The sequence below is a fragment of the Argiope bruennichi genome, chromosome X1 (genome assembly GCF_947563725.1).
Source record: "Argiope bruennichi chromosome X1, qqArgBrue1.1, whole genome shotgun sequence".
Classification (NCBI taxonomy): domain Eukaryota; kingdom Metazoa; phylum Arthropoda; class Arachnida; order Araneae; family Araneidae; genus Argiope; species Argiope bruennichi.
The window spans coordinates 94,185,817-94,213,261 of NC_079162.1; the positions used below are offsets into that span (position 1 = coordinate 94,185,817).

Below are 27,445 nucleotides of genomic sequence, written 5' to 3' on the forward strand. Positions count from 1 at the left end.
GTTACTTTCAATCTAAGCAGTAACAAGACTCAGCTAAAAATGCTATAACTTGTATAGAAGAACTAAACCTGCTTTGTATGAGGTGAGTTATACCCTGCTAATTATTTTACTTTAATCTTGTATTAATTTATAGAAACAAGATATCTTTTAAATGTATCTAAAAAAGTTCTGCAAATATAAATCCTATTAAAATAGAAAAGAACATTCGTGTATTTGAAAGCCTTAAAAATAATTGGGTTGAATATATATATATATAATTTTAACATTATAATTAATAATTTATATATATAACAATTTTAACTTGTCGGTCGGAAATAATACGATTTTATTTTTTCTACACAATTATTAAATTAATTATTGGGATATATATATATATATATAAAGAGAGTTTAGTAAACAAAACAGAATATATCGTTAATATGTAAATAATAACCATAAACTGAAATGCTATGTTTTTCAGTTATATTATCTAAAATTTTACAGATGAGAGCTTTGTTATCTTCCTTTAAATTCCTGGTTTTGAAATATCTGCCTTTTGCTTTATTTATAAATATATCTTACCCATTTTTCAGTATTAAACCTATAAACCTATAATCAAAAATATGTAGACTTTCTATTAGTTTTTCTTTGGTAATTTGGGTATTTGATTTTAGTTATTCTACTTTATTTTTAATCTTTTCTGAACTGTAGAGCTTTGCATCAAGAAATCAAGATCGTCTGAACTCTTTGGCTATTATGGCCAATAAACATCAAATATTGAAAAAAAAAAAGATTTCCAAAAAAATTTAACAGAATTTACATAAAAAAAATAAAGAAAGTTACATAATGAAATTGCATGTAATAAATCACCAGTTAGTATAATTATTACTTATTATAATTATTTTTTTATTAATTATATAAGCTAATTACTTTTAAAATGTAAAATTGATTATTATGTGATATCTGGAAGCTAGATTTGAGAAATGTTACTTGTCCCCCCCCCTCTTCTTCTTGCGTCCAGCTGACCACCCCGCCACCACTGAACGTAGCAATATATCTTGCCCCCCCCCCCCCCGCCGTCGGAAAATTGCTGCCGTCGCCTCTGACTTGAATGTTGAAATGAAAAAACTTCTTAAAAAACAAAGTTTTGTTAGAATTTCTCTTGATAAGCAAAAATAATTTATGGTAAAAAATTACACAACATTTCAAAAAAAAAAAAAAAAAAAATTCGTTTTTAAGAAGCTTAAACTTTTTTTTAAAGAATTGATGCTTACAGAGAATTGAAGAGAAAAGAAGTAACTTTTTCATAAAATATTTGCAGTCATTTTTTTTTTTCCTACATCAGTTGTAGAAACATTCGTGAATTGTCAAATAACTCTGTTTAAGCGCATTAAAGCGTTATTTTTATATCATTTTGAAAATTAGAACAAATATAAAAATTATTCATTTTAATATAAATTTTCGATGATTAAACTGGATATCCCATTCCATAGGATGTCTATACCGAATATAAATATACTAATTATTCCAGTAACTATATCTGCCCTTAAATTTCTAATTTTATAAATAAAAATATACGCAAGCAAATGCGTTAAAAATAAAATGGCAAAAGAAAAAAAATTAATTATAAAATTTAAAAATTTCCTTTTTAAAAATTATACGAGTAAATATATCAAAGAATTTTTTAGTCTGCATTATTTTCCTTTTTCCAGACCACTGGTTTGTTTATTTGTTTTCTTTCTTTCCTTATTTTTCCCCAAAAAATGAAAAAAAAAAAAAAAAAAATTCAAAGTTGGGGCGGGGATGAAAACCCCAGAGTGCAAGTTAACTGAAAACTAAAGCGGGAACTTATATTATTTCCAAATGGATCCTGTGCCTGCTAAAGTTGGTCCTGCACAAAGAAATCCCTTAGTGATGGTGACTTGATGACCCAGGTGTATAACCCTGAAGTCCCTGTGAAATTTAACCCCTTACTCTGATGTCGGAAGTTCGAATCCATATATAATATAGGTAGCGCCCACTGCATAGTATTCTCTCGTTTTGCCTTACCATGAAACATTTTAAAAGACGATGTCAAGACAAAAATACAAGACAGGATATACGAGGATCCACTTGCATTTCTTATTCTCTTCTATTTCTTATAATTTTCCCCATTATATTATTTTAATCATTCACTCCTATCTCCAAGACCGTTATTTCACTGTTAAAGCTGCAAATACAGAATCCCACCCCAAGAAAACAAATGCTGGCTTTCCCCAAGGACGAATTCTCGCCCCTGTAGTTTTCCTCTTATTTATGAGCGACATTCCCAAGTTGACATTCTTGCTCAGGATGGATCCTCCGACCTGGTACCTCCCCGGTGGAGCATTTATGAAGGAGTCATCGGGGGTTGTGGTATAACCCTGAGCGGGACCTCCGAGAACGAAGAAAGCAATACAAGTTCTATGGGCCTGGAACAGTGACCGTTTCCGCCATTGCCGGTTTTAACTAAGTGATGGACAGTCTTCAGCTTTGGTCAGTTGATGTCCATCGTCCCTAGCGTCCGTTTATTTGCGATTATGAAGAATTTTGAGCATTTTTTGAATTAAAATTCTATGACATTGCCTCTGGATTACTAAAACGAAGTACCGTATCACACTTGATTATCATGTGAGTAATTAAAACTATTTATTTTTCTTTAATAGCAGTTTTTTTTCGAGTTATAAGTTTTAATGTGAAGTGTACATTAAGCCTAAAATCCTTTATTGCCTCTTAGCATTAGACTTCCTTTATTCATTGCAGAGTGTAAACACGAGTGGTTTAACGATTCATATAATTCAATTTTTTAATAATATTAGCAGAATTATTTTGTTTGCTTATAAAATATTTTTTTGACTTAACAGAAAAACAATTTTTTGTTTGTCTGTTTGTTTCTCTAATTTTTTGCGTTCAACTTTATTAAAAACCTTTTTTCGCAGGAAATATTTTATTTTTTAAAATAATTGTAAACAAGTCGATAGATTCTAAAGTTCAGAAAGAATAACATTATTATTTGAGATAAATAAAACTATTATTAAATATTAGAAAATCAGAGCGTTATTTTATAAAAAGATCGCAACTATTTGGAATCTATCCCTTTGGAAATGTGAACAATGTTTAAATTTATCTTTTGATTATTTTTGCTCAATGGAATAAATAATTTGATATTTTTTATTATTATTCTTTAAAGATAACAATGCCCTTAGTCTGCTGTGTACCAGGTTGCAAATCGAATGATCATCCTACTATAAAAAATTTAAGAGTATTTAAATTCCCCAATGATGCAGATCTGAATGAATAATGGCTCCGAAAAATATCTAGAAAAGATTTTACGCCTACTGCTAGATTGGTTGTTTGTATCCATCATTTCAAAAATGATGATGTAATTAAAGAATATATCCGTACACTACCTGATGGTAATACGGAAGTAAAACAACGTAAAAGATTCAAATTGAAACTCAATCTATTCCTTGCATTTTTCCAAACTTGCCTCATTATCTCTCTGATTCTCAAGCAAATTCATTATCTCCAAGAAAAGATCCTGAAATGCGGCATGAAATTCAATTACAAAGTTCTGATTAAAAAATAATTAATTTTTTAATAAATAAATTAAATTTTTAAACTCAGATGTTATTTCTTAATTCGAAGATTTAATTAAACGTACAGATATAATAAAAAGTTTTTGGAATGCACATATTGATGATTCAAGAATTAGGTACTACGCATTAAAACCCAATTCTCTTCCTTTAGAAATTAAAGCCAGGTTCACAATTATTTTAAAATGAATATAAATATTTTCTTCAATAAGAAAAAAATTGACTACCAGAGTATGACTTCGCTATTTTCCATGAATGAAGACAAACAATTAAAAGTAACTCTGTATTCTCAAATTGAAAATTTATTTGCATATCTCGGAAATAAGTGGTGAATCGAAGTGAGCAGTGGATTGTAGTTTTGCTTAAACTTCTTTATTTACACTCCTTTTGCCGTGAGTAGATCATATAATACCTGGCTGATTTTGCATTGCGGTTGGCTTTGTTAAGCCTTACAAACTGAAGTTGTTTACAGCTTCTGCGGAGGCTGGGGAGACGATGCGGGTCAACGTTCTAAAGAACCCCTGAAAGACTCGACCGGAAGGGCGGGTAACGGGGTTGCAGTAATTTTAAGATTGCCAAGTTTGGCGTTAAGCGACATTCGCGAGAACAATAAGAAAGATATGAATGAAAATACTTCCCTTGGAAATATTTTGCTTGATATAAAATTACTCCTAACTGATTCAAAATAAAATGAAGATCCTCTTAATTTTGCTATTAAATTTTATTACGAGCATTTGAAAATATTGACTTCCACACCGCCTTTAAGGAATTCTTCTTTCATTTTTTCAGTTTTCATAAAATCTTCGGCAATTTATAATGAATTACTTTCCAGTGATATTTTTATGTTGCCTAGTGAAAGGCACCTTCGAAAAATATCTTTTGTATTATCTTTAAAGGCAAATAAGGATGGTACAGAATACAAACAAATATTTATCAGAAAAATGTTTGAAGCTGAATGTACCTGAAAGGACTGTAAACCTACTTCTAGATGAAATAATAATCAGATCACACATTAGCTACCTTTCAAACTCACTAACTAAATTGAGTGTAAATAAAAGTTTAGAAAAAGCTTCAAGTGAACAAACATTTATTTCATCTGTTTATTCTAAAAACAAAGATTTTGCTTGAATTTTATTTCCAGTGAAAACCCCCCGGGGGGGGACCACCTCGAAAAGAGAATGAGACGCTTCACTAGACCTTAGTCCGCGTCCGTAGCTATTTGCCAAAGGCAAAATTGCGCATGCTCCAAAAGATAGCAAGTTTTTTTGAGCAGCAAACGCGCCAATTTACTTTTTTGTGTACCTTATTTTTCGCTTTTGAATGTCTTTTCTGGATAGACATAGGGCCTTGATAGAAACATTTGAGTAATTATTCATCTCAAATTTTATATTAAGAAATTTTATAGGAATAATAAAAATATTAATAATTAGCTTTTTTTTTTTTTTTTTCCTTTTGTAATCATAATTCTTTAAGAACAGTATAATATCACTTGAAGTTTCACATGTGAAAAGTATTTATTTTAAAAGCATTAATGCCTATCATGTGAACATAGAGAACAAAATGTGCTTTATTAATACAGTCATATATGAATGAAAAAAAATATTGGAAAAAATTAACTGTGCAAATAAATAATGTTTGTCTATAATAATTAAGGCTGTTTTGTTTAAAGATGTGTTTTGTTAATAAACTTTCAATGACACAACATTTGGTACTAGACTCTAGAGCCAGCACCAAAATTTTGCTCATAGGGAAAAACAGTTTTTTCATTCCATCTGATTTCTTTGTCAAATCCCTGAGCTATATTGCTAATGGTTGCTATATGCTATATATAGCTATATATGTTATATGCTATATAATATATGCTATATTCAAAAATGATTGGAAATTTGTCTTTGGGATTATGAAATGTAGATGTCTTTTATTTTTAAGACAGTACTATTGAATTAAACATAAAGACAGATTATGGCGTTCTTTTTTTATGAAAGTTAATGACAATATTTATATGATAAATATGATGCTGGAAAAAGTTATGGCACAAGTAAAGAATACATTATAAAATTCTCACCTGTGTCAATTAATTGATTGGTTTATTTTTTATTATTTAATTAAATACCTTCATTAATTTGAGAGTAGCACAATTTATTTACAAACGTATCCCAGAATACCAAATGCAATGCCATGTTATTTATTTAGGTGGAGTTTTTGTAACCAAACAAATATTTTTTGTTTTATACCATGAATAAGCATCAATTGAAAGTTTTTCTATTTATTTAAAGAAAAATATGATTTGATTAATGTACTGTTATATATATTTCAGTGCCAGTATGTATTTTTAACGAATATTTTTAAACGTATAGTTGTGTATTTGGTGCTATGAAATACATAGATCTGACAATGTAATTATTAAGAAATATAAATACATACGAGTTTGATCATTTGATCACATCGATAAAAAATAAATTTGTATATTAAAATACATATATCTCAGTTCCATGGTTCAAATGAATTATGTTAAATTCCAATGAAATGATATTTTAATTTTTTAAAGTTATTCATATTATCATTTTCCAGAAAAACTAAAAAATAATATCAAACATTTTTGAATAATGTATATTTAGCCTTGATATCTGTATCATTGAGACGTTTCAATTGGCTGCTACATTATTAAATTATTGTTAAATCAGTTATTATTTATCTGATGCTCATGAAACAGTTAATTGCTTATTCTTAAATAAGAATGTATTTTGGTTCAAACATAATTTGATGGTTCTTTTGATCTTTTTTTTAAATTTTTGAATTCAGTTTTTTTTAAAAATAATATAAAATAAGAGCCTAATTCATGCTTCAGAATAAAAGCTAATAATTTGCAAGATTTTTATTTGCTGACAAAAATAGTAAATCATAAAGATTAATATTTAGAATTCTAAAATATTAAGATATAATAAGAATTTGATCATTGTAAAATCCTGCGCATTTAAATAAACAGTGTTAGTAGAAGAAAATATAAAAGCCGTGATTATGTTAATCAAAATTTAATATAGAAATATAGCCAATAAAAAAATAAAAGCTAAAATTAACACCTAATCATCAATTTTATTATAAATTAGCTGCCTTTGCTGACAGGCTGGTTTGTCAAGATATTGGTTGTATTTAATTTCAATTATTTCTCAAATTTGATAGTATAGGTCAAACGACCTGTAGAGGCTCAAAACACATACATTCACCTTTATTATTATTATAGTAGAGATTATTCTTTAAAAAAATGGATCAAAAGTGATAAATTTTGTGCTTCCTCCTTTTCTGACAGCAAAATAATTTATTATGTAATTTAAAATAGTATTTAAATATATATATTAAAAGGGGAAAAATATTTTAAATTAAACGATAATTAGTTGCAGATTATAAAAAAAACCCAATAAAAAATGAATTTTCATGATATTAGATTTTTTTAATTTTTTTTATTTAAAAATCTAAACAATACCTTATTTAAAGATTTATATAAGCATATGTTTTACTACCTGAAGATTCAGTAAGAAGTAAGATTTCAAAAAATATTGGCAAAAAATCATTACTCCTCTTCAAATTATGTTAACCACATCAGTTAGGTGAAAAATTAGTGTTTTTTAATATTTATTTAATTGTTCAATGTCTATTTTTATAAATTTAAATCTGTAATAGTAATAATCTGTAACGACAAATAATAATTATTAATTTTTACATTATATATTATAAGTTTTTAAAGCATTGTTGTAATTTTTAAATATTTTCCGTTAACTCATTGCAATAATATTTTTGGCTGTTAACTGTAACTATAACCTGAATTTGTTGTGAAAAACGTGCTAGCACGCGAATTGATTCTGGCGTTGCTGTGATAACCTTAAAACATCGAAGTCCGAAATGTACCAAATAAGCTACTTGTAAGTTAGCTAAGAAATAGTGGTGGAAATTATTTTTATTCTAATTTATATTGATTTTTTCAATTAAGTTATTGAATCTGAATAGCAACCAATTCAACATGGCAGTAACGTCTCTTAACAAATCTTTGGGATCAAAATTTGGAGTTTGATGGCTTAGGAAATTAAAGAAGTTATAAATGAAAATGAAAGTTATAAACCAAAGAAGGATGAGGTGTAGAAAATATTTTCATGAGTTTACTTAATCATAAGTCTGTCATCTATTTGCCACTTAGTAAATTCTATTAATCTATTTAACATTGATTTTTTTTTAATTCCTTCGGGATTTTAAATTTTAAGTGCTAGGAAAATGCTACATTCCCCAGAAATATATTTACTGTGTACAAATTATTCCCCCCTTTTAAATTCAATATAAAAAAGTAAGGAAATATTAAAAATAGCATACTTTATTAAAAAGATTCATTTCTTTTAATATTTGCTTATTTCTGTATAATATAAGTAAATCTATATGTACAGCTCTAATCTAATTGGTGTGGCATGAAAAAAGAAAGGTGAAATATTATGAGAAAATTTCTGCATACTTTCTAACAAATAACAGAAATATGACTTTAATTTAGAAAATTTATTTTCATAAGCTCATCTATTGAAAATTGTCTTGTAAATGTGCTTATATTTGTAACATAAAATTTCTAAGAAATTAGGTTACAAATAAATACTTATTTACTTTATAATTTCTTTCAACACTTGGGATGAGAAATCCTGTTAAAAAATACATAACTTTAAAAATAATAACTTTTTGTGTACAGCAAAAGCAATGATAGTAATAATGATGAGAATAATCTTAATTGTATTGTATATATACAACACTTTTGATGAGAATTTTTCAAAAGTATTCAAGTATACATTTATCATACAAGTTTATGAATTCAATTACTGAGTGATTTTAGAAATTTCAGGAGAAAAAATGTGAACAAATAATTTATTTTTAAATTATCACATTTCTTATCTCTCAGAGCCACAGTAAATATGTTAATGGCCTGTAGCCATATTAGTATATAATAAAATTGCAAATAAAATGTTGTTACTATAATTTTTAAAATTCTTAATTAAACTCCTTAATAGATTAATTTCAGTAGAAACTGCATAATATCAAAAATTTACAGGGCAAAAAAACATTTTATATAGAATGTATATTTCATATAGAATGTATATTTCATATAGAATGTATATTTCTCAAACAGGTTTGAAAACTGAAATATAAAGTTATTTCCCTGTTTTGAAGTACTTATAGATGTTAGCAATTATTTTCATTTCATATGAAATAAGTTCTCTATCAGATGCAGAATTACTAATATTCACCTTGCAGCATTTTGAAATGAATATATTGACAATGTATTTCTTGAAATAGAAATGAGGGTAGCTGAAGATGCCTCATTCAAGGAAGCATTGATATTAATTTGTCTTTTTTTTTAAAATGAAAGTATATCTTTTTTATTTTTTTTTTTTTTAAAAATCCTGATATAAATCTTGTTTCTTTTGGTCAGGTTAACATGTGAGTCTGACTTCTTTGCTATAAAAAGTGAGAGGAATTTATGAAAAAGTTAAGAACTTAAAAATGCAATTGGAGCAAGAATTTGTGTAAATATTTAAAATAAATTATTAAATCCATGGGTCAAGAATCCTTTTAATTAAATATATGTCAATTTGATAGTACCTATAATTTGATGCCAGCTAATTGATACAGATAATTTTATGTCAACTAATTACATATTTTCTTTTTTATTATGTAGAAGTTACGATTTTTTAATATTGACTCCAAAGAGATATTTAAAGCAGATTGTAGGTGAAACTGATAATACAAAATATCATATGTGTATATATATTGTATATAAAGTATAAGCATGTAATTTAAGCACAGCAAATATTTTAATAAATTTAACACTGAAGTTACGACTAGAATAGTTCTGAAAGGATTAAGTTACAGAATTGTATTAAAATGCTTTTTTATGCAAAATAAAATTTCCTATGCATGCAAACTACAATGGATTAAAATCTCAGAAAAATAACTTTAGTTAAAAATTATTTTTATATGAGATTTTTAAAGCAGGGAACCTATAGTAATGCAAGCATGAATTACATTAATATATAAAAATAATCATGACTAAGCATACCAAATATTTCTCAATTCTAAAATTGAACATGCCTTAAAAATCTAAACTAATTTTGAATAATTCAGGGTGTTTATGCAAAACAGAATATTTATATAAAGATGTTTATTTTAAAAAAAAATTACTGGATTTTAACTAATTTACTCTCAGCAGAAATTTATTTCATTAAACTTGATACTATCTAAAAGTTTTATATTTTTTCAATATCTTACTTATATATATGTGTGTGTGTATATTATCATATATGTATGTATATCATATATATCAATGTGTATATATATATATATATATATATATATATATATATATATATATATATATATATATATATATATATATATATATATATATATATATATATATATATCAATGTGTATATATATATATATATATATATATATATATATATATATCAATGTGTATATATATATATGTGTGTTTATTATCAGCATATGTAAACTTCCTAAAAATATATGGGAAAATATTTCAGGTACATAAAGTAGGGACTTTCTACATATAACTTCCATGCTCATTGATCTGGGGGAAAAAATGGCATGAAAAATTTCATGAGAAGTTATTTTATTAATACAGATAAATATTAGTTAGAACTAACATTTAATCCTATATCTGCTTAAATGACATGGACAGTTTCACAAACAGGAATATGTGATGAGTCATACAAGATTCAAACTATTTAAATCGTGTACAACTTGCAATTGTTGCATTCATATTAAATATTAATTCACATAATATATATATTTGTAATACACATATTTGTAATTGACTGAAAGATAATATTTTTTAAATTTCAGTTATCTATAAATTGCATTTATAAATAACTGAAAATATTTCAAAGCGCTAATACTAAATTATTAATGCTTTTGATACTGGATTTTATGCATTTACAAAATACAAATATGAACACACAATAAAAACCCTTTATTAATTAATCATACACATTCACATTTCTGTCATGCTTAAAAATAATCGAAAGCACATTCAAAATATTTCCAAAAGAAACTACAATTGTATTTAAGATTAATCGAAAATTTAACATTCACATTTCCTTCATGCTTATAAATAATCGAAACTACATTCAAAATATTTCCAACACAAACTACAATCTCATCGCACCTTCTCCCCGCGCAGCAGAATTTTTGGAACAGCCCCTAGATGCTTCTACATTTGATTCGATAGAGCCTTATCCAAAACAAATCGGCACGCTCGAAGTTTGAGCATGCGCAGTTTTGCCTTTGGCAAATAGTTACGGGCGTAGACTAAGGTCTAGTAGATACTTCCGGTATGATGGTTGGATCTCGCCACCCTGGAGGGTACACGAAAAAGTGGGGGGATCTGGTTCCTCCCATCGATGACGGGACGTACTTCCTTCGGGAAGGGTTGTACCGTGGCCGGTGATAGCCTTTAAACTCAACCACAGCTCCCGCCAGTGTTGCTGTTGCGGCGGTCCGGTCATTTAGTTTTCTTTATCTGTGTGCCTTCTTGCGGGTCGGAGAGTCAGTGATATGACATATTTCCAGTGAAAATTTTGAATGCTGATCAACTTTTAGATTTGACGAAAAAAAGTTATTTTATTAATAGAAGAATGTGAATATAAAGTAATATAAATTATTTCAGATAATGATAGAATATGTTCATTAGTCTATGTGCAGGAGAATTAAAATCCTTGATCTCAAATTCAAGTCTTAAGAATTAAATTTTTTTTTATTTGATTTGATTTGGGGCATATTATCAAGTGCATTCGAAATAAATGGCTAAGCTAGCAAACAACAAATAATACCTTTCAGTTTCCCTCTTTTAATAATTTTGGTAAAAATATGCATGCATCTTTAGGTCATCTAAGAGAAATATACAGAAAAGAGTCAAATTCCGTTATACAATATGCTCCTAAATTAACTTTTAAAACCTTATTTCCAAGTAATATTGAGAGGCAAAATGTTGGCTTATGTTTAAAAATATTTGATTTAACAAATACAAAAGCTTTAAAGAGATTGAATGACTCTGCTTACGATGGAACGATTGAATTCATTGAAATAATCAACAAATGGTGGAGCATAATAAATATAAAAAGCCCTCGAAAAGGTTATGAGAAATTAGAAAAAACAGTAAACCTTTCGGAAAAATTTCTGGCCATAGGCTACAGTTTCTGGAAAAATGTATTAAATGGATAAATGAATTGAAAAAAAAAAATCTATTTCAGGTTTAAAAAAAGAAAGAAAGAAACTGGGAAAAATAACTGCGGAAACCTTTTGTTCATTCGAACATACAACCAAAACAATGAGAGATATAATTATTTATCAGCTATAAATTTATCCTAATAGCTACGTCTTAACTGGCAAATATCAAACCGATCTTCTGGAAGGCAGATTTGATCAATACAGACAGCTGTGTGGTGGTAACTTTAGTGTTTCTCTTGAACAAATTTTACAAGCAGGAAAAAAAAAAAATAATAATACCTTGTTAAAATTGCATTAAAAAAATATGGATCTTTTCATTTGAGAGAATTTTTTTTGTGATTTTTCAGAAAAAGACGCACCTTTCCAAATTTCAGAATTCGAAATAAAAGCTGTAGATTTCTATAATTTTACGAATGAAGAAGAAGAGTTGATTCCCTTGTATATTTATCTTTCTGGATATGCGGTTTACAAGCTAAAGCCTTATTTGCAATGTAGCGACTGTATAAAATTATTATCAGTGGAAAAAGAATTGATTTTTGAAATGACAAATTCTGTTGCTAAAGAATATTTGCTTGATACTGATAAAGGAAGGTTAACATATCCAGATGAAGACATCGTAAAAATTTTTGTTGCAAGTTTCAAAATTTTTAAATTTATTTTAATAGACATGAAAATCTTCTCCACTCAGAAAATATACGATCAGCGTTAAAAAAATAATAATATTAAAATTCCAGATTTAAATATTGCAGGTATATACTGTACATGTCAACGAACAAAAGAAGAGCACAATCGAAAATTTATATCTGTTTTTATTAATATATTTTTAAATAATTATTCCAAGCTCAAAAATAGTAATGCAAAGTTAAATAAAGGAAAAAAAAAAAAAAAAACTGGATATCATCAGTGCATCTTAATTGTATTCATGGAAACAACGTATTAATATTAATAATAGAATTTAAATTGTTGAAGGGTATATATATATATATTTTTCTTTTTGAGAGGCAAAGTCCAACCACACCTCCTCGTGGTGCTTCTTGGGGAACTTTGATTTTTAAAGAATCAGATGGTCTGGCAATTTCACGTTAAAGTTCAATGATTTTTATAAATTTTTTATTTTCAAATAGTGTGAAAAAATTATCCATTAAAGTATTTTAAAAAAAAAGAAAAAAAAATACTATCTTAAACAGTTTTATAATTATTCTCTGAAATTATATTTTTATGCCAGATACCAGAGCTTAAAGTCAATGAATATATATTTCAAACATTTTATATGTTTATTCCGTTCATGTATAGTTAAATTTAATGGCTCTATACAAAATTATCAACAATTAAAGATAGTATAACGATGCTGTTAATTACTCTTAAATTTAAAGTTATTTTGAATAATTTATTCTCGGAGGCCCCGGTTCCAAACCCTTCTAAATTATTTCCCGAAACTCAAAGCCTGACTTATAAAATGGAAAATTCAAGTTAATATTGACAAAACTGAAGTTATCATCTTTTCTAAAACTTTTAAAAACTGCCCCGAAACTAAAATCTTCAACTCTCCCATACCTTGGAAAAATGAAATAAAATATTTTGGTTTAATTCTTGATAAAACAAAAACTACTCTTCACACACAACCCCCCCCCACCACCACCAGATTGACAATATTTGTAAAAAATTCCACAAGGCATTCCAAATGCAATACTCACCAATCTGTCGCAACTCAAAAATTATCTACCAACAATAAAGTGCTCATTTATCTATCCTATCTGCGTCCAGTTCTTACTTTTGCATGCCCTGTCTCAGATCATTTTGCTAGTTAGAATATTTAAAAAAAAAAAAAAAAAGTCATAGAAATTAAAACCTTAAGAATGATCGCTAATGCTAGATGATTTATGCGTAACGACGAAATTAAACACGCCCTCAAAATTCACAAAAATAAAGATTTAATCTTTAAACTCTCCGAAACCTTCTTTGATAATCTTATAAATATTAAAAACCCTACTATTAGAAAATTTCCTTTATATGATGATTCACTTCCAGAAAATAAAAAACGTCCGAGAGCGGCTCTTTTCAGATAATCAGTAATTCCTTCTTTTCTCCTAAAATGGAAATTCACTAATTTTGCAGATCAAAGATACACTATCAAATTAAATATTACGATGCTTAATAAATTTAATGCAATTTTCTGTTGTATAGCCATTTGGCTAATTAAACAAAACTTCACCTGGAATATCTTGCGAAAATATTTATTTTTAGATGACTGAAATTTCTGGTTCCGGTAGCCCCCGTTTCTATTATAGAATGCACATTTCTTGCATGCCTTTTCAAGTTGAATTCTGAGGAAAAATATTTTTGTTACATTTCTCGCATAAATTATTTATTTATTTTCATTAACCGAACTCATGTTACTAATGCACAATTCCAAAATCAATAAATAAAGGTTTAGTGTTTGAACTCAGAAAAACATAAACAATACAATGTTCCCACAGGGTTCAATGCACTGGCAGAGGGCTGGCAATGACGTCAGAATATTGCAGATGTGCAGGATCGATATTTTTCTGCGCAGCTGCTAGTAACTTGCAGGAAGAAGGGCTGACAATGGCTATAGAACGGTGCTGAGGACCAGGGCCGAAATTTTTCTCTGCACACGCTAGTAACCTGCGGGAAGAAGGGCTGACAATGGAGTCAAAACGGTTCCGAGGACCAGGGCCGAAATTTTTCTCTGCAAACGCTGGTTTTGTCTCCTCTCATGGGAAGATGACCACAGCTAAGCTTTCCTCAGGATCATCATATTCAAGCCCTCTAAAGAGGTCAGTTTTTTTAATAATGAAATCTATAATATTGGTTAGTTGAATTTAAATTTATAGTGCTGAGACTATATATTTTATTTGACTTTGATTAATGAAATGAAAAAAAGAAAATAGCAAATTGAAAATTGAAAATATAAAAAATGATTTACTTACGGAGAAAATGAATCCTCGGAAATTTAAAAAAAAAAAAAAAAGTCTTGATTCAATTGATATTTTAATCTTGATTGAAAGCTTATGATAAGAACTTTAGACAATAAAAGGATTTTTTTTTAATATTTTATACAAAATTATTACATGAAAAATATTAACCAAGACAGAATTTCTATCCTAATGTTGTATATATATGGAAAATCAATAGATTGAATAGTTGACCATTAGTCGGATCACCCTGATGTGTTAAACTAATTAGTTTTCCAAGTTGCATACTATATGTTTAATTTCTATATATACATTTTAATTGCACAGACGTTAATGAAATTTTGAATATTACATTTCTCCTGCATTTATTGTGATCCATCATGTCTTCTCAAGTTTATAAATGAAAACTGGTTACATTCCATTATTAGTTTTAATTGCATAGGTCTCCAACCAGGAAAGTTATTTTATAACCTCAGTATTTTCTGTTGAAGCTGTATAACTAGATTCTCTTTTTTAAAATGTTTCTTTTGGGCGATGTTCAGAAGGAGAGCAGTGAAATGCCACCAATCATGTACGAAGAGGAAAATATGGAAGAATTATCTCCCGGCACTCTAGTTTGATTGGACATACTTGGTAATTTATATTTTCTTTTGTTCAAAATGAATTTAAAAAGAAAGGTGACATACTGTGGATAGCACGAGTTTTTATGAGCTAGTTGAATGGGTGAAGGGAGGACTACGAATAATTGTGTTGTGGTGCATTTGTAGTGTTTCGAATTTTTCATGTATTTTTAGACAATAAAAATATAGACATTGTCCGTTTCTTAAGATTGCATTCAATTCTATCCACTAGCCAATATGTTAAGCAATTAAGAGCAGTAATCACTCAATTTTTAAAATGTTGGATTCTTTCAGAATTGTAGGAAAATGTAATTATTTGGAATCATTTATGACTTTAGTAAATCTTGCAGCCTGCATAGCGTCATGAATAGGGCTGATATCTGAAAACCATTTTTAAGGACCTTAAAAGTGTTTCACTTTAATGAAAAGGTGCTTAAAAAGTGTTTAATTTTTTTCGAAAAGTGCAAAGATAACTTTTTGTTTCCCTATATATTGTATACGATAAATCAGAATCGTGTTCATAAGGTTTGTTTACCGATGTATCAAGAAAGAAAACCAACAAAAGGGAAGAATTAGGAGAAAAAAAATTCAGGGTGAAATTGACCTCAGGGTATTTCCAATGTGTATTAAGATAATACGTAAAGACTTTTTTCCTCCCTTACCATCTTTCTTCAACGCTGCATTGTTTGTTGAAATGCTGGGAAAATTATCCCGAAGGTATGTACTATGTCATTTATGAAAATAAGTACTATGCCATATTTGTTGAGATGCGAAAAATATTCAAACTTCAGTGGAATTCAAAAATGCTGAAGAATTTGTTTTAGTTATGCTTAATAAATGTATATTTAATCTTTTTTATGTGAGGTTAAAGAAAAATACACAGATTAATCGGATGAACAAGAAATAAAAAACAGCAGGATGAATCTAGTCCTCCAAAGCCATATATTGAACATGGAAGAAACTTCTCTAAAAACGCTTATAATGAAGCCTCTTCAAACTGTTACACATTTAATCATTGTTCTCGGTTATATGTCAATTTAAAAGTCCTTAAAAACTGCTTATTTTTTTATGGTCCTTAAAAGTGCTTTTTTTAAATTTTTTAATTAAGTGCTTATATTTTTTCTTTCTTTCATTTCACCATGCTACATCTGCCAATGATAGGATGTATTTGCTTTGCTTTGCCTCTGCCGGATTTTCCAATATTTAACAGATTTAATGAATCTGGAGGTAAGTGAAAAATGTTTTATCCCATTTTAAGAATATGCTGATAGAATGAGGAAAGGATTTTCCACTTTTCCTTGTTTAGAAAAGTGAAAAATACTTTCTTTTTAGAAACAATTTTATGTAATCAATTTACGTTTTTAACAGTAACATCAGCTCATCCTCTCTTTTCTGCACGTGATTACTTGTTTTTACAGCATTTGTTAGTTATATTTCAACGTCATTTAGTTACTTTCCATTAGTGAATTATTTAAGTATTTTTATTTCAATTAATTATGTGCATTTGATTCATTATGGACTTTTTAAAAGTGAATACACTGAATGATTCAATGTTTCCAAAAATGAAAACAAAACAGAATGTTTATGATGCTCAAAAGTTATTTGTAGGTCATTTTATACTCTTGCAAAAAAAATTACCAAGAAATAAAGTAATGCCAATATCATACCTTAACTTTTTCGTATACGAACAATTCAAAGCGAAAGAATTGTATTTGCCAAAAAAATTCGAATTTAAGATTCTGTCATATCGCCATGATTCAAACATTCGAATAATACATTTTTGGTATATTGCTTATCTGAAAACACGATAACTTGGAAAACGCTTTGAGCTGGAAATTTTTAATACTAAATGTGCTGAATTCAATCAAATTTAGAACGTAAGCCATTATCGTGTTTATGTTTGTTTGTTTGAGTATAGTGAACTGGAAAATTTCTAAATGCAAAAGCAGTAAAATGTGGCACACAGTTTTAGCATCTAAATTATAGATCAATATCAAAATTTTGAACCACATCCGTCAACGAATTGGCCATCTGTCAGTTTGTATGTTCATGAACATGTAAACACTGTAAAGAAAAAACGTAATTTCGATAAATGAAATTTTTTAAGTTATCTTGTTTCTAAAACTGTAGCTCTGTTGTAAATTTTGGATTTATTTATTGTTTAAAAAATTTTGGAGCAATCCCCCCCCCCGCCTTTTTTTTTTTACTATATCGGGACTCTGAAAATAAAACTCTGTGTGATTGTGGCATTCACAGCCTCGCTTACCATTTCTAGCTAATATAATTAATGGGGAAAAGTATTAATGAAAAAAATTGAACAAATTGAAAGAGTTTGGAAAAATCTCTCTCTGAAGAGAAACAATCTTTTATTTACATATTTAACCCTTTAAAGGGCCATTTTTTGCTAGTCATATTATGTTAAAATATTTTTAGGCTTGAAATTAGAATAAGAAAAGGGATTCGTTTAGCTTATTAGATAAATTTAATTTGATTAATTAATTTGGTTAATTAATAATTAAGTAACAAATCAAGACACATCATTTTGTGTGAGATAAAGAACTAAAGCATCTAAGTTTCTGTCTTTCTAAAAAAAATTGTCAGAACTTATGCCAAACTACATAATTTCATACAAAGATTGATAAATTTGGTGGGAAGCATACTTCCCACGGCCCTAGAAAGGGTTGATAAAATGATCAGGATTTTTATGTTCTAGATTTGTTTACTTATGATTTAAACCTTTTTCGAGGAATTGGGATGTTAATGAAATAGCATTATAACCTTTATTCCCCTTATGATTAAATAAATTAATAAAATACCCCCAGTGTTATTAAGTAAATTTAAGATGTGCTATGAATGTTTTTCAGTAAGGTTTTTCAAACGAAATTTGCATTAAAAAAATTTTAATTACTTAATTTCAAAGTTGGTGGAAAATATTCAGTGATTCCTGGTGTTTATGTGTATATTTGTATAAAATTGGACAGTTCCCTACTTAATACCCAACTTAATTTATTTTGGTGTCTTTATTTTTTCTCTAAGGTTGCTTAAAAAATATTTATGAAGTGCTTATTTTTTTAAGATAAAATTAGCCTATGCACCTTGCAGTAACTTTACTATTTAAACAACCAGTAGGTTATAGTTGCAGGGGTACAAAGAAGTGTTATGCAACAACGTTTGAGGAAAACTTTAAATTATAAAATGAAAAGTAGTAAGAATATCAATGAGTTATGAAATTAATAGCATCATTCTAAAACGAAACAATATCATTCGCGACTGTGTAATGCGGGACTTCGCCCCGTTTTCAACTCTCCTCTTTTTTTTCTGTATAATTCAGTCCAGTTTCGATTTTCGAGATAGTTGCTCTTTTTCAATGCGATTACCGAATTGCAGCTAATGAGCATGTGCGAGACTTCTGTAATTGCGTGAAAGAATAGAAAACGTTTCACTGGCGGGAGCATTCAATCTGCGGAAACAGCGCGGTGATGTTTAATCTACCATACTTGAGTTTTTGAATGGTTTGTTTGCTATTTGAGAAAATGTGAGCTTATTCAAAGTAGATTAGAGAATTTTTTAAAACAATGAGCTGCTCAAAATCCTTATTTAATACGATAGGACGGATAAAAACATCAATGCTGATTTTGCTGAATCGATTCGAGAAGTTTCACAAAATCCATTTGTTTCAAACTGCTCACTTTGTTAGAAGATAATAAGCCTAAATATGGGGAAACAGGCACTTACTAATTATGCCAAAAAAGGAAAACATACAAAACTTTCTACCAGTTCAAAAGAGTCATCTTTGGTTTTGAGTAAAAGGAATACAGGAAAGGATAACTTGTCAAATCCAAAAACGTCAAATTGAATGCCCGAAAATAAACCGATTTCGAATTTAAGAACATTAATTCAAAGCTGAATTTTTATGGGCATTAAAATTTGTTGCGTGACATTCATCTTTTAATTCATTCAATGATACATCGCAGATATTTCCCATATGTTTACTGAAAGTGAAACAGCTAAAAATGTACATTATGCCGTACCTTATATGTTAAGAATTAGCTCCATGAAACTGATAGCTGAAAAGTTTGCAGAAATTGATATCCAAATACTTAAATTGACAAAAATGAATAAATAAAAGAAAAATAAGCTTACTTTGTAAAGTTTTTTTTTTTGAATAATCATTAAATGATTTATGCCGTGGTAAAAAAATGTTTTATGTTTTATTTCACCCGAGTCCTTAACTTTGTATGACTTACAATTAAAGAGCATGAGAGTTAATATATCCCCTGCTTTATCTATAAATTTTGTCTTCCTAAATTCTGGATAATAAATAAAGATAAAATGGTTTTTTTTTTCTGTATATAAATATAAACCATCTTTTAATATGCTATTAAAAACAATGTTAAATTGTTGTTATTTTATTATAGCTAGGACATGAGTGCTATTTACGCCGTTCTTCGTAACTGATACATATGAATATGAATATCCGTACAGGGACAAAACAGGGAAATTTTTTTTTTCTAGTTTCGAGTGGCAACCCTGATTATATTGATTATAACGCCTAAACTAAACTATGAAGTCGTATCAAAATAAGCATAATAATACAATTATGCAACCGTCGATGTAAAAAAAAAAAAAAAAAAAAAAAAAAAAAACATTCAAAACTGACAAATGCATACATAAAAGGGGAAAAAATACAATGATTATAAAAACATACCTCAGGAAATATGCTACAAAATTGTCCAAAATAAGCACTATCAATAAACTATTTCAAACAAAATTCGGCTTTTAATATAGTCAATAAAATTAAAGCAGAAATCCACAATTTAAGAACTAAATTTTTAACACTTTTTAACACAAACACTAACATTTTTTTTAATTTAAAAATTTTTAGACGAAGCAAAAATAGTTGCACATAATTTGAATATTTTAGAACATTTTCTTGAAAAACGAATTCGAAAAAGAAAAAAAAAAAAAAAATATAAATAAATAAATATTCCGAAATAGCAGAAGATGAATTTACAGAGAACTCGGTAGAGGAATTTAGATGCTATTTTTTAACACTGTTATTGATACTTTATTTTACAGGAAGATATAGATTTAAAAGTATTTCAAATTAATTACTGATATAAAAACTTAAGAAAATCAGGAATTTGAAAAATGTTCCAAAAACTTTGTAAAGTTTAAGATGTAGATGAAAACCTAATTGAGGAAATTGGTTTGCTACTGGATTTGATCTTGAATGAAAGGGATATAAATAAAGCACTAGTCATATTGCAATACATACAAAATAATAAGTATAATGAATTATTTCTAAATGTATTAAAACTTTTCTCTATATTACCAGTTACTATAGCACGTGCTGAGCATTTTTTCAGCAATTTAAAATTAATAAAGAATTATCTTCGGACAAGCATGTGTGCAGAACGCCTAAATGCACTTGTTATACTAATAATCGAAAAAGAAATACCAAAAATTTTTAATTTTCCTGGAGTAATTAATAGCAAAAATAAAATCACGCAACGCAATAAGTAAACATACAATAGTAATATATATTTGTAATTTTTTTTTTTTTTTTTTACTTCACAAAAAGTTATGAGTCGCAAATAGTTTCTTGCACCCGGGCCCCTTTATACAGAAGGCCGGCTCTGGAAAGAACTGGTAAACTTGATATATTGTCCATATTTTTTATTTATTAGAATTTTAGACGATTTTTAAAAACTACAGATATAAATAAAGATAGTAAAAAATAGTAATTGTATCCTTTTACCTCACTTTTGAAATATAAATTTTTAAACTGAGAAGTACAATTTATAGGCAGATTAGACGTTTTAGGCAGCCAGCTGGTTCTCTAGGAATATTGATTATATTTGATTTGAAATAATCGTCCGTGTCCATAATTCTGCCAAATTGTCTAACATTAAAACACAATTATCTTGTTTGTTATGTAGACGATTCTTTTTAACCCATTCATTGCCATTTACGAGACATCTTGTAGAAAACTGCTGTAAAATTAAGCGTCCGAAAATTTCTATGGTAGTGAATGGGTTAATGAAGACAGTTCTATAACATCATAGCACTATTAAAAATATAAATATCCGGTTCAGCTGTCTTCTAAATTTCTCAGTATTTGTAATTTCACTTTGTTTTATTCGCCTTGTAAGTTACATAGATATTAAAACGAATCCTTCTTTAAATTTCAAAAACGGAAGAAAATGCCGCTGTTATATATTTGATGAAACAATGAAAATGGTTTGAATTTCAGGGCAACAATGTAATCTGTTGTTGGAAATCTGGTACAAAATACATTTTTAAAAAGTTACCAAAATTCAACAAAAAATTGCATGATTGTTAAATTCGTATCTTTAAAAAGGCAATTTTTGAAACGGTGTACAATTCATTTTTGTGCAGTAAACATTTCGTAAATAATCGCGAGAAAACTCCAAAATTCATCTAAATTTTTAATTAAAATTTCAACACCCCACCCCCCCTCTGATTTGAACTTTTCCGTTCTCCGCATTATATATGCGCCGAATTTCATGGCTGTAAATCAAACAGTCTGATCTGTAGAGCGTCAAACACACATTCGTCTTTATTATTAAAAGATATAATGATATTATATGGCAATGTAACGAACTTTCATAACAAAAACAATAAAACTGAATCTCCCTTGATGGTGCTTACTGGAAAAACACGCATCGTTTTTTCCCCCCTTTATAGTTATTCTATTTTTGCATTTATGTGTTTTTATATACCATTAATTAACACAGCCCTTCCTGTATTTTCAGTACATTTTATGGAGAAACTTTTACTACACAGACACATGGCTTAAATAGCTAGTGGAATGGAAAATGGCTGTATTTACAACAGAGCTGTTCAGCATATGAAAAATGGGTTCCTAGAATGGCGTGGGAAAAGAAACTTCAGTTTCAACTAGTTCAAATTTAGATGACCAAATCCGGAGACGCAAAGAAGGAAGCAGAATCAAGCTCATCCGACCATTTCTTCAATCTGCTGAAGCAACAAGGTTAATGGACTCAGACTTAGAAGAAGATCTTTCAATGCGATACGTTTCTTCTTCAGCATTAAGTGCATATGATTCGGAAAGCTGATTTATACTTTCGCAACAATTATCTGAAAGAAATGAGTTGGTTGTTATATCGGATATACACGTCTTAGAATCAAAAATTGTGTTTTATATACGTCTCGGTTTGTGAGCTTTGCGAGAAGATTTCTTTCCTTTACATTTGAAAAGACATTCAAATCGTTGTTTTGCTACTCACGTGATCAATTTGGAATACTTGCAGGCAATGAAATCGGTGAATGTAGGACTTTGATGAGTTGTGGGGATAATATTTTTTTATAATGTGGCTGCTGCAATTTTGACAAGAGTCTGCAAATATGTATTAATTTTTTTCGACAAACATTTGAGGTAGATCATTTTCTGAACCATTATGATTCACAATAAATGATGAGCAGAGAATTCATTTACATAGTTTTCTTGTCTCGGAGATAACGTAAGAGAGTTTTTAGTTTCTGAAATCGGTAATTTCTAGAATGGAAAATAAATCAATATTATGATGGTCTATGGATGGATTACTAGGTATACACATCTCATTCTCGATAAAATATTTGTTATAAACACATATTAATTCCTGAAAAATTTCCCGGGAATTAATATTTACTGAACAATTTGTCTCAAAATGTTCAGTTTCAGCTAGTTTAAATTTAGATGACCAAATCCGGAGACGCAAAGAAGGAAGCAGAATCAAGCTCATCCGACCATTTTTTCAATCTGCTGAAGCAACAAGGTTAATGGACTCAGACTTAGAAGAAGATCTTTCAAGTTGCAAAGTTTCCTCTTCAGCGTTAAGTGCATATGATTCGGAAAGCTGATTTATACTTTCGCAACAATTATCTGAAAGAAATGAGTTGGTTGTTATATCGGATATACACGTCTTAGAATCAAAAATTGTGTTTTATATACGTCTCGGTTTGTGAGCTTTGCGAGAAGATTTCTTTCCTTTACATTTGAAAAGACATTCAAATCGTTGTTTTGCTATTCACGTGATCAATTTGGAATACTTTCAGGCAATGAAATCGGTGAATGTAGGACTTTAATGAGTTGTTGGGGTAATTTTTTTTTTATAATGTGGCTGCTGCAATTTTGACAAGAGTCTGCAAATATGTATTAATTTTTTTCGACAAACATTTGAGGTAGATCATTTTCTGAACCATTATGATTCACAATAAATGATGAGCAGAGAATTCATTTACATAGTTTTCTTGTCTCGGAGATAACGTAAGAGAGTTTTTAGTTTCTGAAATCGGTAATTTCTAGAATGGAAAATAAATCAATATTATGATGGTCTATGGATGGATTACTAGGTATACACATCTCATTCTCGATAAAATATTTGTTATAAACACATATTAATTGCTGAAAAATTTCCCGGGAATTAATATTTACTGAACAATTTGTCTCAAAATGTTCAGTTTCAGCTAGTTCAAATTTAGATGACCAAATCCGGAGACGCAAAGAAGGAAGCAGAATCAAGCTCATCCGACCATTTTTTCAATCTGCTGAAGCAACAAGGTTAATGGACTCAGACTTAGAAGAAGATCTTTCAAGTTGCAAAGTTTCCTCTTCAGCGTTAAGTGCATATGATTCGGAAAGCTGATTTATACTTTCGCAACAATTATCTGAAAGAAATGAGTTGGTTGTTATATCGGATATACACGTCTTAGAATCAAAAATTGAGTTTTATATACGTCTCGGTTTGTGAGCTTTGCGAGAAGATTTCTTTAATTTACATTTGAAAAGACATTCAAATCGTTGTTTTGCTACTCACGTGATCAATTTGGAATACTTGCAGGCAATGAAATCGGTGAATGTAGGACTTTGATGAGTTGTGGGGATAATATTTTTTTATAATGTGGCTGCTGCAATTTTGACAAGAGTCTGCAAATATGTATTAATTTTTTTCGAGAAACATTTGCGGTAGATCATTTTCTGAACCATTATGATTCACAATAAATGATGAGCAGAGAATTCATTTACATAGTTTTCTTGTCTCGGAGATAACGTAAGAGAGTTTTTAGTTTCTGAAATCGTTAATTTCTAGAATGGAAAATAAATCAATATTATGATGGTCTATGGATGGATTACTAGGTATACACATCTCATTCTCGATAAAATATTTGTTATAAACAGATATTAATTGCTGAAAAACTTCCCGGGAATTAATATTTACTGGACAATTTGTCTCAAAATCTTCAGTTTCAACTAGTTCAAATTTAGGTGACCAAATCCGGAGACGCAAAGAAGGAAGCAGAATCAAGCTCATCCGACCATTTTTTCAATCTGCTGAAGCAACAAGGTTAATGGACTCAGACTTAGAAGAAGATCTTTCAATGCTATACGTTTCTTCTTCAGCATTAAGTGCATATGATTCGGAAAGCTGATTTATACTTTCGCAACAATTATCTGAAAGAAATGAGTTGGTTGTTATATCGGATATACACGTCTTAGAATCAAAAATTGAGTTTTATATACGTCTCGGTTTGTGAGCTTTGCGAGAAGATTTTTTTCCTTTACATTTGAAAAGACATTCAAATCGTTGTTTTGCTATTCACGTGATCAATTTGGAATACTTTCAGGCAATGAAATCGGTGAATGTAGGACTTTAATGAGTTGTGGGGGTAATTTTTTTTTTATAATGTGGCTGCTGCAATTTTGACAAGAGTCTGCAAATATGTATTAATTTTTTTCGACAAACATTTGAGGTAGATCATTTTCTGAACCATTATGATTCACAATAAATGATGAGCAGAGAATTCATTTACATAGTTTTCTTGTCTCGGAGATAACGTAAGAGAGTTTTTAGTTTCTGAAATCGGTAATTTCTAGAATGGAAAATAAATCAATATTATGATGGTCTATGGATGGATTACTAGGTATACACATCTCCTTCTCGATAAAATATTTGTTATAAACAGATATTAATTGCTGAAAAACTTCCCGGGAATTAATATTTACTGAACAATTTGTCTCAAAATCTTCAATTTCAACTAGTTCTAATTTAGATGACCAAATCCGGAGACGCAAAGAAGGAAGCAGAATCAATCTCATCCGACCATTTTTTCAATCTGCTGAAGCAACAAGGTTAATGGACTCAGACTTAGAAGAAGATCTTTCAAGTTGCAAAGTTTCCTCTTCAGCGTTAAGTGCATATGATTCGGAAAGCTGATTTATACTTTCGCAACAATTATCTGAAAGAAATGAGTTGGTTGTTATATCGGATATACACGTCTTAGAATCAAAAATTGAGTTTTATATACGTCTCGGTTTGTGAGCTTTGCGAGAAGATTTCTTTAATTTACATTTGAAAAGACATTCAAATCGTTGTTTTGCTACTCACGTGATCAATTTGGAATACTTGCAGGCAATGAAATCGGTGAATGTAGGACTTTGATGAGTTGTGGGGATAATATTTTTTTATAATGTGGCTGCTGCAATTTTGACAAGAGTCTGCAAATATGTATTAATTTTTTTCGAGAAACATTTGCGGTAGATCATTTTCTGAACCATTATGATTCACAATAAATGATGAGCAGAGAATTCATTTACATAGTTTTCTTGTCTCGGAGATAACGTAAGAGAGTTTTTAGTTTCTGAAATCGTTAATTTCTAGAATGGAAAATAAATCAATATTATGATGGTCTATGGATGGATTACTAGGTATACACATCTCATTCTCGATAAAATATTTGTTATAAACAGATATTAATTGCTGAAAAACTTCCCGGGAATTAATATTTACTGGACAATTTGTCTCAAAATCTTCAGTTTCAACTAGTTCAAATTTAGATGACCAAATCCGGAGACGCAAAGAAGGAAGCAGAATCAAGCTCATCCGACCATTTTTTCAATCTGCTGAAGCAACAAGGTTAATGGACTCAGACTTAGAAGAAGATCTTTCAATGCTATACGTTTCTTCTTCAGCATTAAGTGCATATGAATCGGAAAGCTGATTTATACTTTCGCAACAATTATCTGAAAGAAATGAGTTGGTTGTTATATCGGATATACACGTCTTAGAATCAAAAATTGAGTTTTATATACGTCTCGGTTTGTGAGCTTTGCGAGAAGATTTTTTTCCTTTACATTTGAAAAGACATTCAAATCGTTGTTTTGCTATTCACGTGATCAATTTGGAATACTTTCAGGCAATGAAATCGGTGAATGTAGGACTTTAATGAGTTGTGGGGGTAATTTTTTTTTTATAATGTGGCTGCTGCAATTTTGACAAGAGTCTGCAAATATGTATTAATTTTTTTCGAGAAACATTTGCGGTAGATCATTTTCTGAACCATTATGATTCACAATAAATGATGAGCAGAGAATTCATTTACATAGTTTTCTTGTCTCGGAGATAACGTAAGAGAGTTTTTATTTTCTGAAATCGCTAGCTTCTAGAATGCAATATAAGTCAATATTATGATGTTCAACATTTGCTGGACAATTTGTCTGGAACTCTCTCCTTCTTTGCCTATTAAAACGACTGCCACATGAACTGGGATGAAGGGATCCATATTTGATATATCTGAAATTTTTGTGCAACTGTCGGTTAAAGAATTTGAGCAAGCATAACTTTGATTACTAACATTATTTTGCTGCCTTTCCAACTTATTACACATATTTTGTATTGACGTGGGTGAAAAATGTTGTTTAATTCTTGTTATTGATAATAAATAAACTGGATAAGCTCCTAATTATGCAGATTCTTCTGATGCTCTACTAATCTCTTCAAGAAATATGTTTTCTAAGTTCATCAAATCTGATTATAAAGGCTATGTGAACCTATAAAGAAATGTATATTTATAATTTTTTATATGTATTAGACGATTCAATTATAAATATATATATAACATGTATATAAATATGTGAGGATTTTTAGAAAATTCATGCACCTGAAGTATTACAGATAATTTAAATAATGTTTAAATAAATTTTGTTCATAAATGA

General features: G+C 29.0%; 1 long non-coding RNA gene across 3 annotated transcripts; it reads left to right on the plus strand.

Moving 5' to 3' along the window:
- Nucleotides 1-27,445, plus strand: LOC129958632 (uncharacterized). 3 transcript variants are annotated; one of them, XR_008783275.1, is made up of 5 exons: nucleotides 7,434-7,510; nucleotides 14,348-14,668; nucleotides 15,349-15,439; nucleotides 16,588-16,653; nucleotides 22,206-27,445. It is a non-coding gene; the product is annotated as an uncharacterized LOC129958632 (long non-coding RNA). The 3 variants fall into 3 exon arrangements; XR_008783274.1 differs by lacking the exon at nucleotides 7,434-7,510 and adding an exon at nucleotides 1-82 and having other exon boundaries at nucleotides 15,349-16,653; XR_008783273.1 differs by having other exon boundaries at nucleotides 15,349-16,653.